This window comes from Stegodyphus dumicola, chromosome 4, assembly GCF_044657685.1.
Source record: "Stegodyphus dumicola isolate Sdum_Otavi_A_Nest chromosome 4, ASM4465768v1".
NCBI lineage: Eukaryota > Metazoa > Arthropoda > Arachnida > Araneae > Eresidae > Stegodyphus > Stegodyphus dumicola.
In genome coordinates, this window is record NC_140771.1 from 105,857,858 (window position 1) to 105,870,838 (window position 12,981).

The 12,981-nt window shown below is 30.8% G+C and overlaps 1 long non-coding RNA gene across 1 annotated transcript; it reads right to left on the bottom strand.

Moving 5' to 3' along the window:
• Nucleotides 1-5,444: 5,444 nt before the first annotated feature.
• On the bottom strand, nt 5,445-7,410 carry LOC146997633 (uncharacterized). The gene is made up of 2 exons (XR_015040733.1): nt 7,087-7,410; nt 5,445-5,612 (listed from the first exon to the last, which is right to left on the bottom strand). It is a non-coding gene; the product is annotated as an uncharacterized LOC146997633 (long non-coding RNA).
• Nucleotides 7,411-12,981: the final 5,571 nt, after the last annotated feature.

A 12,981-nucleotide genomic window follows, 5' to 3' on the forward strand; every position in this document is an offset into this window, starting at 1 on the left:
AATGGGTGGGACTAAGATTGTGACGTCACAATGTATTTTCTACAGATGTAGAAATAAGTATACTAAATTTTTTGTATTTCAATCTATTAAATACGGTAAGTGAATTGTAACAGTTATTAAAACTGTGAACAACGTCGCAGTCTCTCATACAGGGTGAATATTTTTAAGCTTTAGTATTTATACAAGTAAAAACAGATTTTTTTAAATTTTAATTTCATATTGCCGAACATTTTAACTTTATCATCTTTACAAAATTACCTTATTGCTACGTAACGACACTATCTCTTACATACTATTTAGTAAACAATCTTCATTATTTTCTAAAAATTTTTAAGCTTTATATTAATAAAAAAAAGGGAAAATATTTATTATTGAATATCAACATCATACACAGCTTTCATTTCCATGTTTCTTAAATTCCTAAACCACGTTCTATACTTTCGTATTAGAATTCTACACATTAATAAATTTTAAAAATCTAATTTCTCACAATGAAAGAAAATATTAAAAATAAGCAATTTTAAAAAGAAAAAATATTTTCACTTACCCTTTTCAGGAAAATAAAAAGTCTTTTTGACAATGACGGCACGTTTCCCTTGCATTTCCAATAAAGTAATAAATTTACATGTACATTCACTCACCTCTCTCAGCATCACAGATAAATCCATAGCGATGGTTTATTTAACGAAATATATGCAGAAAAATGGTAAAAACACACAGATAAAAAAAAATAAAATAAAAATAAAAATAATGAAAGCTTTTAGATTTTACATTACGCCCAAAGGTCGGTTTTTTTAACGTTTTGTGTGTTGCATTTCTTTATCATATAATGTTCTTTACACTTAAACCATAAAATTCAGTTCAACAGCAATATCCCAAAATAATTTTAAAATGAGCTTATCTTTAGAATTTCTGATACACAGTTTTGCGCTATGCACGTATTTTTTTTTTTTTTTTTCCCCGTATTGTGTTGCAGTTGCTCGCTTTGAAATCTTTGAGTTTGCTAATAAAAATTACAAAATATCAATCAAATAATACAAAAAATTCCAAGTTTGGGTTTCCAGATGACCATATTAGGTTGAAAACGTATGTTATTCATAATTTGATGGCTCTAGGAACCGTTGTTTTATCACAATGCGAGAAACATTTATGCAGATTTTTCAATATTTAATTTCTTTAAATATAACACAGGGCGATAACATTTAGTGGCAACAGAATAACAACACAGCTTCAAAACATCGGGTTAGCCATGTTGGCGCGTTTATTGCCCATTGAAAAACAATCGCCAAGCAGTGGGCTAAACCGCATTTTAACCAAAAACAGGATACGATTATGCGTTGTGCAATTTCACCATCTGACAGGCTGCATGTTACTTTACGCTTTCTAGCTGATGGTAAGTTAATTTTTATTTTATTGGAAAAAAATCAATTAATTTTGATAAAATTAATAAATCAAATAATTCACAAAAATTGAAATACAAATTCAAACAATAATTTTAATCACTATTTTTTTAAATTTGAGAAATTTATAATGAATAAATATCATAATTATATCACTACATCATTTTTAATAAATTTATATTTTAAGTTTTTTTTATGTTACAGGGTGTTCCTATTCAAATTTACAGTATTTGTTTAGAATACCTAAACAAACATTGTCAAGAGTGATACCAGAAGTATTGGATGCTTTATGGAAATGCATGCAAGATTACATAAAGGTGAGTTAAAACCTCACATATCAATGTTACATATGAGGTCTTATAATTCACAACAACATCATGACCTTTTAATTTTTAAAAAAATGTTCATTTTTACAAGATCATGATACTAATATTAAGTTGAATTTTTCTCAAATTTGTAATATTGAATTAACTTCAGAGCTTGTTTTCCTTGAAATGCGATTCATTTAAAAATAGTGTTACAGGAGTGCAATATATAATTTTCTATTTAGAGTTAAGAGCCCCACCAGTGGTTGAGTGGTTAAGACAACTGTATACTGGTAGTTCGACCTGGCTTATGTTCCTTCCCAGGCGAACAGGTTAGCTGCATGGTTGGTTTTTGTGGTTATCCCATGTGTAACATAAATATGAGCCAGTTTCCCTTAGAAAGGCCTCTACAAAGGTTTCTCTCCTCTTACGCAGGTAGTCCTCGAGGCTTTGCGATATTTAAATTTAAGTAACCTATTTACAATTAAAGTCATAAAATAGCTGCATTGGGATATCTGGATAACGGATAACTTTGAGTTTTTTCTTTTTAAGTACTAGCAGAGAGAGATTTAGTATAGCAATTGGAATTTCATTACTCATGTAACATTCCCTTGAAAATGTTATGCAAACACCGTACTGATGAAATGTCTCTCCAAGTTATATTTTATACTAACCATTACACTTAAGTTGCATAAGCATGCACATTTTACCATGTAATAAATCAGGGCTTTTTAAACTTTTTTGATTGACACTTGATTTTATGGTGGTTAGAGATGAAAATGTCTCTCACTAATATGTTGCAGAAAAAGGTAAAATTTATGGCAGTCTCAGAAATTGTAGGAAATCTTTTGCAATTGCTAGCCAAAAATCTTCTGAAGACTTCGTATTAAAGATAAAGTTTCAATCCTGAATTATTTGATAAATCAGCAAGTTCTTTTTGTGATTTTAATGGCAAATGAGTAATATTTTCCACATTAATTCTAAATAGTTTCACAATATATATTAGTTCTTTGACACTAAAATTTGAAGGGAAATATTTCTTAAAGTTTTTATCAAGACATCGAAGATGTTCATTTATCATTTTTTTCAACAAGTCATCTTTTCGATTTATCTATTTCATTTAAAAATTCAGTTGTTGCAACAAACATTTCTAACAAACCCTTTTCCATCATTGTTTTCCATATGGTCATTTTCTTAATAAAAGCATCAATTTTTAATTTGAATATGACTATGTTGCAACCTTTTTCTTGAAACAACAAATTTAGATCATTTAATTTTTCAAATATGTCACTCAAATAACGCAGCTTTTGTAGCCATAACTTATTATGAAATAAATTCGCAAAATCACATTTTTGTTCAGTTAGAAAGAGAACTTTATGTATTGCCTTATCGTTATCTATTTTCAGATACATTGTGTAAAAATGTTTGGTAATTGTAAAATTATTAGAATAAGTTAAGGGATTATCAAAAACTGCTAAAATGTTTTGGCGACCTCCATGGGGGTCGCGACCAACAGTTTAAGAAAATAATTTTAAGTTATAAATGAAATTGTTTTTGCCACTCAACATTAAAATATCTCGTCAGCTTCTTAAAATTTTAAAATTGTTTTGCAGGCACCAGTTTGTTGGTCCATGCTATAGATTATAATTTGACTCAAATTCTAGAATGAACCATTTTCAATGTGAGTGTTAGTCTGTCGTAATGTTGTCTATGCTTTTCAGTATATTTAAATAAAATTTTAATTTATAAGAAGAAATATGATTATTTGAATTTGGAAAAATCATAATAAACATTGATTTTTAATTAGGGAGGCATCTAGCAATAGAATGTAGGAACTGCAGAGATTGCATAGGTCAGCAAATTGACAACCTAGTATCAATCCTGTATAAAACACATAATGAATCTGCTAAATTGACCACCTATGGGTTCATCCAAAATTCTTCAATAGACACTTTTAGTTTTGAGTTTTCTTCAAATTAAGAAGCATATATATTCAGTTATAAAATGTTTAAACATGTTGTTTAAATGAAAATTCTGTTTTTGTGTACAAACAAGCATAAGCACTTTTTGTTTATTGTATTATTGTTTGTACAACAACAGCTTATTTTTTAATCATTTATTTTCCAAAAATTATCAGTTTTTCTGTCTGTATGGCTATTGTGATCAAAAACATTCATTTACCCACAGTCACTTAGCTTTAATTCCATTTATTGTATCTGACACATTCATTACTTTAAAAACTTTAAATAGAATCTATGGTGTAGCTTAATCAAAAACAAGAGAGAAAAAATGGGAAAAAATTAGATAAAAAGTGAAACATAGGAACACAACCAAAATATTTAAGCACATTTTTTTATCTACTTCTCTGATGTGAATTTTATTATAACAAATGAGTAGCTAATATTCATTGATAAAATATTTGATTTTACTATTTGCCAATATTCAAATAGCATTTTCTGCATTTATATTTTGTATTCGCATCCTTTTTTCAGTTTCATAATTAATACTTATTTTCTCATTTCGTAGACACCAAACACTGCTCAGGAGTGGCAAGCCATAGAAGAAGCTTTTGCTGAAAAGTGGAACCTGCCACACTGTGTTGGTGCCATTGATGGAAAACACGTTATGATAAAAGCACCAGCAGGGGGTGGCAGCACTTTTTACAATTATAAAAGTTTCAACAGCATTGTGCTGATGGCATCAGTTGATGCAGATTATAAATTTACATTTATTGATGTTGGATGTAATGGACGAATATCAGACGGAGGAGTTTTTGCTCAAACAAGTTTATTTTCGATGTTAGACAATAACTTGCTCGATCTGCCTAGCCCAACACCTTTGATTCCAGGTAGTGATCCTGTGAATTATTTTATGGTTGCAGATGAGGCGTTTCCTTTGAAACGTTATCTGATGAGGCCATATCCTGGTAAAAAAAAAATCTCTCCTCAGCAAAGGATTTTCAATTATCGACTGTCCAGGGCAAGGCGTGTTGTTGAAAATGCATTCGGGATATTATCAAATAGATTTCGTATCTTGATGCAACCAATACAGCTGCCTCCTGCGACAGTTGATAAAATTGTTTCTGTATGCTGCTGTTTGCATAACTTTCTACGAGAAAGACCATCCAGGCAATTGTATACACCAAGAGAACTAATCGATCATGAAGATGAGGAGGACTTTAATTTTATACCTGGATCATGGCGAAATGAGGAATCGCTAAGTAAAATGAAATCCCTGTGTAAACAAAATGGTTATAACACAGGGTCTGCTGAAGCAAGGCTGATGCGAGAAAAAATTTGTGATTATGTAAATAATGAAGGAAAAGTTGCGTGGCAAGATAAACATATAAAATATTATTAATTTCTCAATATATGTTCCCTGATTTCTTAATATATGTTATAATAAAAAATAAAGAAATAAAGATTATTTATAATTATTTTTATTCTATGTTACAAAATATATCTAAGTTTCTTATTTATTCTGTGTTGTTCATGGAATCTAATACATTTTGTTCTGTCTGTGCATCTGTGAGAATTTGGTATATTTTATATTTTGTGTCTGTGAGAAGTTGAGTGTCACGGATTAGACTTAGTTCGGAACCAACAAAGGAACCGAACTGTGTAAATGTATTTGGAGTAGTGTTTTTTGATTTTAATATTGTAGAAATTTCTTCAAGTGTTGTTGTGGCTGCTGTGTAAATGTGATCGTGTTTCTGTTTTTTGTTTGAAGTTGTAGTGTTTCATGTGTGTCTTTTTAGCTGTGGTGGTGTTTGTGTATGACATAGTTCTTTCTGTGTCTCTTCCTCTCTCTGTGTCTCTTCAGTATCTTCAAAATCGTTGATGTCAAACATCTCAGAATGTCTAGTAACTTCTGCACTTCTTTCTTGTGTAGTAGTATCATTAAAATCCTGAAAATTAAAATAACACATTAATTTTTACTATTTTCAGCTATCATTCATTCATATATAACAAATCAGAATTAACAAGCTATGGAAAACATGCACAAATAAATATTTATAAGGATCATGAATATATTTCCTAAGCTTGATTTTTCAAGAGATATCAAAGTTGAATAGTCAAATATCTTGAATAAGAATACGGAAAAAACTCGTAATTCTGTTGTCTAAGTTGTAGCATATTTGGTATCAATAAAAACATGCAATACATATATTTAAAAGAAAATATATAAGAAGTTAATGCTTATGTTTAAGTATGTTAAAAGTAACAAAATATTGACTAACTTATGTCTGATTTAGCTGTGAATATAAGTTTATCATTGAAAATGGTATATATATATATATATATAATTTACAAATATATATATATAAAAAAACTGAGAAGAAAGCAAAGCTAATAATTACTACAGTAAAAAGAAATAATTTGAGTGTTTTTAAAAGAACAGTATCTGTGCATGTACATTTCATATTTTTATAACTTTTCAATGTGAAGCGGGGTTGGACTTCATTTACTTGTAAAAACTTGAACAATATGAGTAAGATTTTGATAGTAATAATTACTTAAAATGCAATAAGAATTCATGTTTCTCTATTAATATTTTTAAATTAGAGGTAGTCGCATATTATCTCAACCACCTTAATAAAAATTGCCATACTCTGCACATAAAAATTTCACAGGCAACCCTGTTCATAAAAATCCTTCAGTCAAGCAATGTTTTAATTGTTGTGTTATTTTTGTTGTATTGGGAATTCTAATGATTTTGACAGACATTGTAATTTTTTGGGGGAGTTGGGAACCTTTAACTTACTTTTAAAATATCACTTGTGGAATCTGCCAGCAATGGAAGAAACTGCAGTAAAAATTCCGCAGAATATAGTATTTTCTCACAAAACTGTTAACACAAACAGCGATGAGATGTGTTTGGTAAACAGTTGATGTGCAGTACAAGTTTATGCAATTTATTGGTTTTTTAAGTGAAAACAGATCACTGTGTACATTGAGAAAAAAATAACGCTAAAAGTTAGAGAAGTATTTTGCAAATTCATAAGTGTTTTATTTTTTAGTACTTAACATATTAGCGTAACCACCTCAAGTTTGGCAAATTTTTATAAATGAAAAAGAATGAGGGTAATGTTGCTTGACTGAAGGAATGTTTATGAGCATGGTTGCTTAAAGTATTGTTATGCTCATGGTCGACAGATTTTAGCACATTTGGCTAATATAATTTACACAGCTAAGTATGTATAATTAAAAAATACTAATACAGTTCTGAAAACTGTAATCATATTGATATATCAGTTAATCAGCTAATAAAATTGAGCAATATTGTATTAAATTGAGCTGTAATTTGTTTAACCAACATAAAATAATTTTCATCACGAATAAAAAAATATTTGATTATAAAGTAACGGGAAGATAATTTACCAAAATAAGGGAATCCTTTAACATTTTATTTTTATAATTTATGTTATTTGTGTCCCACAACACAGCATGGTCTCTATAAAAATTAATCAATTGAAAAATTTGATTTTCGCTCCAACGAAAAAGCGCCATGTTTCCAAAATGAGAGAGAAAAGCACGTTATCTCTGGAAGCAATCTAATTGGCTAGAGGTGCCGATTTTATCGTCGGCTAGTGAGCGGTGAACACACTAGCGTCTACATCCCAAAACGGCAGCCAATGAGAGAGGCGATTCTATTATTTTCATCGGGGAGTAGGGGAGTTAGAATGGTTTTCTGAGGAATGCAACGGCAGTGGACTATATGTTCGCTTACATTTGGAAGTTCAAAAAATTGCTAAGGTAGATTGCTCTAGTTTCTACAGTTACTTACAGGGAAATATTAGGCAGTTTTTTCGGTTTCTTTACAGAGGGCAAATAGACAATTTACCTTTATAATCTGCGTTTATCTATTTAAACTTCAGAAGATTTAAGATGAAGCGAATATATTTAACACAATGGAATACAATCTTAAGACTTGTAAATCTTTTAAAAGACAACAGCAAATTTTTAAACATTACTGTAAAAAATATCTTCTCTTCTAATTATAATAAATAATGAGATAACGCATGAATGAATTGTTAATTATATGATAACTATGCATTTATAAAAAGTTTTTAATAATGAACTATAAATAATATTTTTAATTATCGATGTATTGTTTTTTAAAAGAATTACAAGTCTTAAGCTTGCGTTCTGTTGTGTTAAATATATTCACTTCATATAAAATCTTCTGAAGTTTAAACAGATAAACGTTGATTTATAAAGGTAAATTATCTATTTGCCCTCTATCAGCAAATCAAAAAAAAAAAAAAAAAAAAAAAAACTACCTAATATTTTCCTGAAAGTAACTGCAGAAACTAAGGCAATCCACCTTTGCAATTTTCTGAACTTCCTAATGTAAGCAAACATCGTACACTGCCGTTGGCGTTCCTCAGAAAACCATTCTAACTTCCCTACTCCCCGATGAAAATAACAGAATCGCCTCTCTCATAGGCTGCCGTTTTGGGATGTAGACGCTAGTCGGTGAACACTAGCCAAAGAATCTCTAAGGAGATTACAGATTCTTTGCACTAGCTCTGAAATCGTCGCAGAGAACATGACAGATTTTTAGCGCATGCGCACATCCTGAAAATTGTTCCTCTGCGAGAAAGTCGGCCGATAAAATCGGTACGTGTAGACGGGCCTTTAGAATGAATTATAAATATGTGGCTTTCCGACAGATACTTCAACTTCTATTCATGAGATGGCGCCGAGGTTTGCAGATATATGCGACGACAAACGCTGAGAGTTTACGGAAGTTAGCGGGTCTCACGTGACAGATGGCAACACTAAGAGGTTACCGTAATTTGCGCCAAAATTGAAAAATGAAGCCAAATGTAATTTTTCGAAGTAAGCAATACACGTTTTCGCCATTTTGCTTGCACGTGCTGCTGTGGGGGAAGCAAGGTACGTAGTATTAGCGCTGATATTTTGTGTTTTAATTATCTTATTTTAGTTATGTGTTTGTCTAACCAATCTGAAAAGATGAAAATACTCATGGTTAAAATGCGGTTTAGCCCACTGCTTGACGATTGTTTTTCAATGGGCAATAAACGCGCCAGCATGGCTAACCCGATGTTTTGAAGCTGTGTTGTTATTCTGTTGCCACTAAATGTTATCGCCCTGTGTTATATTTAAAGAAATTAAATATTGAAAAATCTGCATAAATGTTTCTCGCATTGTGATAAAACAACGGTACCTAGAGCCATCAAATTTTGAATAACATACGTTTCCAACCTAATGTGGGCATCTGGAACCCCAAACTTGGAATTTTTTTTTATTATCTGATTGTTATTTTGTAAAACTTGAACGAAATGTTTATTAGCAAACTCAAAGATTTCAAAGCGAGCAACTGCAACACAATACTGGAAAAAAATAATAATAAAAAGAAAGAAAAGCAAGAGAGAAATGAAAATCTGAAAGGTTTTCAGATTTTAAATTACGTCCAAAGGGGAGTTTTTTTAACATTTTGTGTTATCTTTATTTATTAAATATCATGTCCTTCGCACTTAAACCCTAAAATTCAGTTCAAGAGCAATATAGCAAAATAAATTTTGAGCTTATCTTTAGATTTTCCGATACGCAGTCTCACGCGCTGGAGATAAAAATGTTTTTCTGTACAATGCTGCGATTTCTCGCTTTGAAATCATTTAGTGTTTTAATCAAAAATTCGTTGAAGTGTTGCCATTTCTCGCTTTGAAATCGTTTAGTGTTTTAATCAAAAATTCGTTGAAGTGTTACTAAATACGAAATCAATAATAAAATGTTTCAAATTCAAATTAGGGCTTCCACATGCCCATATTCTATGGAAAATTACGTTAGTCAAATTTTGATGGCTCTAGGTACCGCTGTTTTTATCACAGTGCCAGAAACATATTACATTTATGTAGATTCTTCATTAGTCCAAAGGGGCTTTGTCCCTGAAGGACTATTGTTTTCGTTTTGCGATTGTGCGTTGAATCACTATAAATGTCCGTTTCACTTTTCAAGCTGTTGCCACCAAATACTAGAGCCTTGCATTATATTTGAAGAAATTAAATAATGAAAAATCTGCATAAATGTATGTCTATTTCTCGCATTGTGATAAAACAATGGTACATAGAGCCATGGAGTTTTGAATGACGTAATCCTCCTACGAATATGGGCATGTGGAAGACCAAATTTGGAATTTGTTTTATTATCGAATGCAGATTTTGTAAAACTTTAACAAATTTTTGAGTAAAAAAATCAACGATTTAAAAGCGAGCAATGGCAACACTCTACAATGGGGGGGGGGACCTTTTTATCTTCAGCTGGCGCGGAACTGTGTATCGGAAATTCTAAAGATATGTTCATTTTAAAATTATTTTGCGACATTGCTACTGAACTGAATTTTATGGTTTAAGGAACATGATATTTAATAAATAAAGGTAACCCACAAAAAGTTAATCTGAAACCTTTCAGATTTTTTATGTTTATTTAATTTCTTCAGATATAATACAGGGCGATAATATTTGGTGGCAACGATTTGAAAAGTGATACAGCCTTTTAAAGGTTTCAACGCAAAATCGCAAAACGAAAACAATAGTCCTTCAGGGCAAATTGCCTTTTTGGACTAAAAAAAAAAAAATCATTTTTACGTGCAGAGCGCAAAACTGTGTATCAGAAATTCTAAAGATATGCTCATTTTAAAATTATTTTGCGATATTGCTGTTGAACTGAATTTTATGGTTTAAGTGTAAAAAACATTATTTGATAAAGAAATGTAACACACAAAACGTTAAAAAAAACGCCCTTTGTTTACTTGTTAATTCTGTTGCGGTTTGAATGTTCTTATGTGGTTTCTTTTTTTAATCCAGTGTTTCCCCCCCTGTGGGTTTTAGCCTTTTTTTCTGCATATATTACGGAAACGGCGTATAAACGTTTGTAAATTTATTTAAAGATGAGGGGGGATCCAAAAGGGTTTCCCCCTGAAATAAATTCATATATAAAACCCCTCAAAAAGACTTTACATTTTTCTTTGAAAGGGTAAGTGAAAAAAATTTTTCTTGTATGGTTCGTTTTAAAGTTGCTTATTTTAATATTTTGTATTTCTTTTTGGCTCAATCCTAGAAGATTGGAAAAGCTAAAGTTGTGCAATTCTCTGATTTTTTTTTTAATGAAAATAGATCGATATGTACATGGGCAAAGCCAATGTAGTGCGCAATGCCGACGTTGTGCGCGATGCCGAGTTTGTGCAATTCTGGGAGGTTTTTTTTAAGTGAAAATAGATCGATGTGCACATGGGCAAAGCCAATCTGGTGCGCAATGCCGAGGTTGTGCGCGATGCCGCGTTTGTGCAATTCTGGGATGTTTTTTTAAGTGAAAATAGATCGGTGTGCACATGGGCAAAGCCAATGCCGTGCGCCATGCCGAGTTTGTGCAATTCTGAGATTTTTTTTAAGTGAAAATAGATCGATGTGCACATGGGCAAAGCCAATGTGGTACGCGATGCCGAGTTTGTGCAATTCTGGGATTTTTTTTAAGTGAAAATAAATAGATGTGCACATGGACAAAGCCAATGTGGTGCGCAATACGGAGGTTGTGCGCGATGCCGAGTTTGTACAATTCTGGTATTTTTTTTAAGTGAAAATAGATCGATGTGTACATGCGAAAAGCCAATGTAGCCAATGTTTCAAATTGTGGCCAACAAATATTATCTGACTGTATTATATTTAAAGGAATTAAACGATTAAAAATCTTCATAAATGCATACATGTTTCCCTCATTTTGATAAAACAACGTTACCTAGAAACTACAAATTTAGAATAACGTCATCCTCCTGCGAATATGGGCATCTGGAAGCCCAAATTTGAAATTTGGAATTTGTTTTATTATCGTTTTCATATTTTGTAAAACTTTAATGAATTTTTGATTAACATACTGAGGAATTTCAAAGCAAGCAATGACAATGCTCTACAGATAAAAACATTTTTATCTCCAGCGCGCGAGACTGTGTATCGGAAAATCTAAAGATAGGCTTATTTTAAAATTATTTTCTGATATTGCTATTGAACTGAATTTTACGGTTTAAGTGCGAAGAACATTATATTTAATTAATAAAGGTAACACGCAAAGTGTTAAAAAATGCACCTTTGGGGCGTAATGTAAAATCTTAAATTTCATATTTTATTTTGTTTTATAATTTCATTATATTTGTTGTCTTTTTTTTAATTTCCTATCGTTGACAATATTACCTATCGTAGCTTTAGATATCGAAAAGCCATGGCTTTCACAGCGCTGTTTAATAACTAGATACGAATAAATTTCTTCGGAGAGAGCACAAATGTCCGAAAACAAATTGTCAATTAGCAGACGATAATTTATTCTTTCAAAACTATACTTGCAGTTAAAAAGAATTTCCAAGCAGACGATTTCTTTTGGAATTTTTACTTCGTAATTTGAGCAGTTAATTCATTTGCCGTTTGAATGTTCTTATGTGGTAGTTATCAATCGAGTGGTTTTATCTGTGTGTTTTTGCCATATTTCTGCATATATTTCGTTAAATAAACAATCGCTATGGATTTATCTGTGATGCTGAGAGAGGTGAGTGAATGTACATGTAAATTTATTACTTTATTGAAAATGCAAGGGAAACGTGCCGTCATTGTCAAAAATACTTTTTATTTTCCTGAAAAGGGTAAGTGAAAATATTTTTTCTTTTTAAAATTGCTTATTTTTAATATTTTCTTATTTTCTTTCATTGTGAGAAATTAGATTTTTTAAATTTATTAATGAGTAGAATTCTAATACGAAAGTATAGAACGTGGTTTAGGAATTTAAGAAACATGGAAATGAATACTGTGTATGATGTTGATATTCAATAATAAATATTTTCCCTTTTTTATTAATATAAAGCTTAAAAATTTTTAGAAAATAATGAAGATTGTTTACTTACTAGTATGTAAGAGATAGTGTCGTTACGTAGCAATAAGGTAATTTTGTAAAGATGATAAAGTTAAAATGTTCCGCAATATGAAATTAAAATTAAAAAAAAATCTGTTTTTATTTGTATAAATACTAAAGCTTAAAAATATTCACCCTGTATGAGAGACTGCGACGTTGTTTACAGTTTTAATAACTGTTACAATTCACTTACCGTATTTAATAGTTTGAAATAGAAAAAATTTAGTATGCTTATTTCTACATCTGTAGAGAATACATTGTGACGTCACAATCTTAGTCCCACCCATTTATGAACGTCACATAGCTCCGCCTTCGCAACTTTGTTTATAGAACGTTTACTGGCGATTTTCAAAAAAT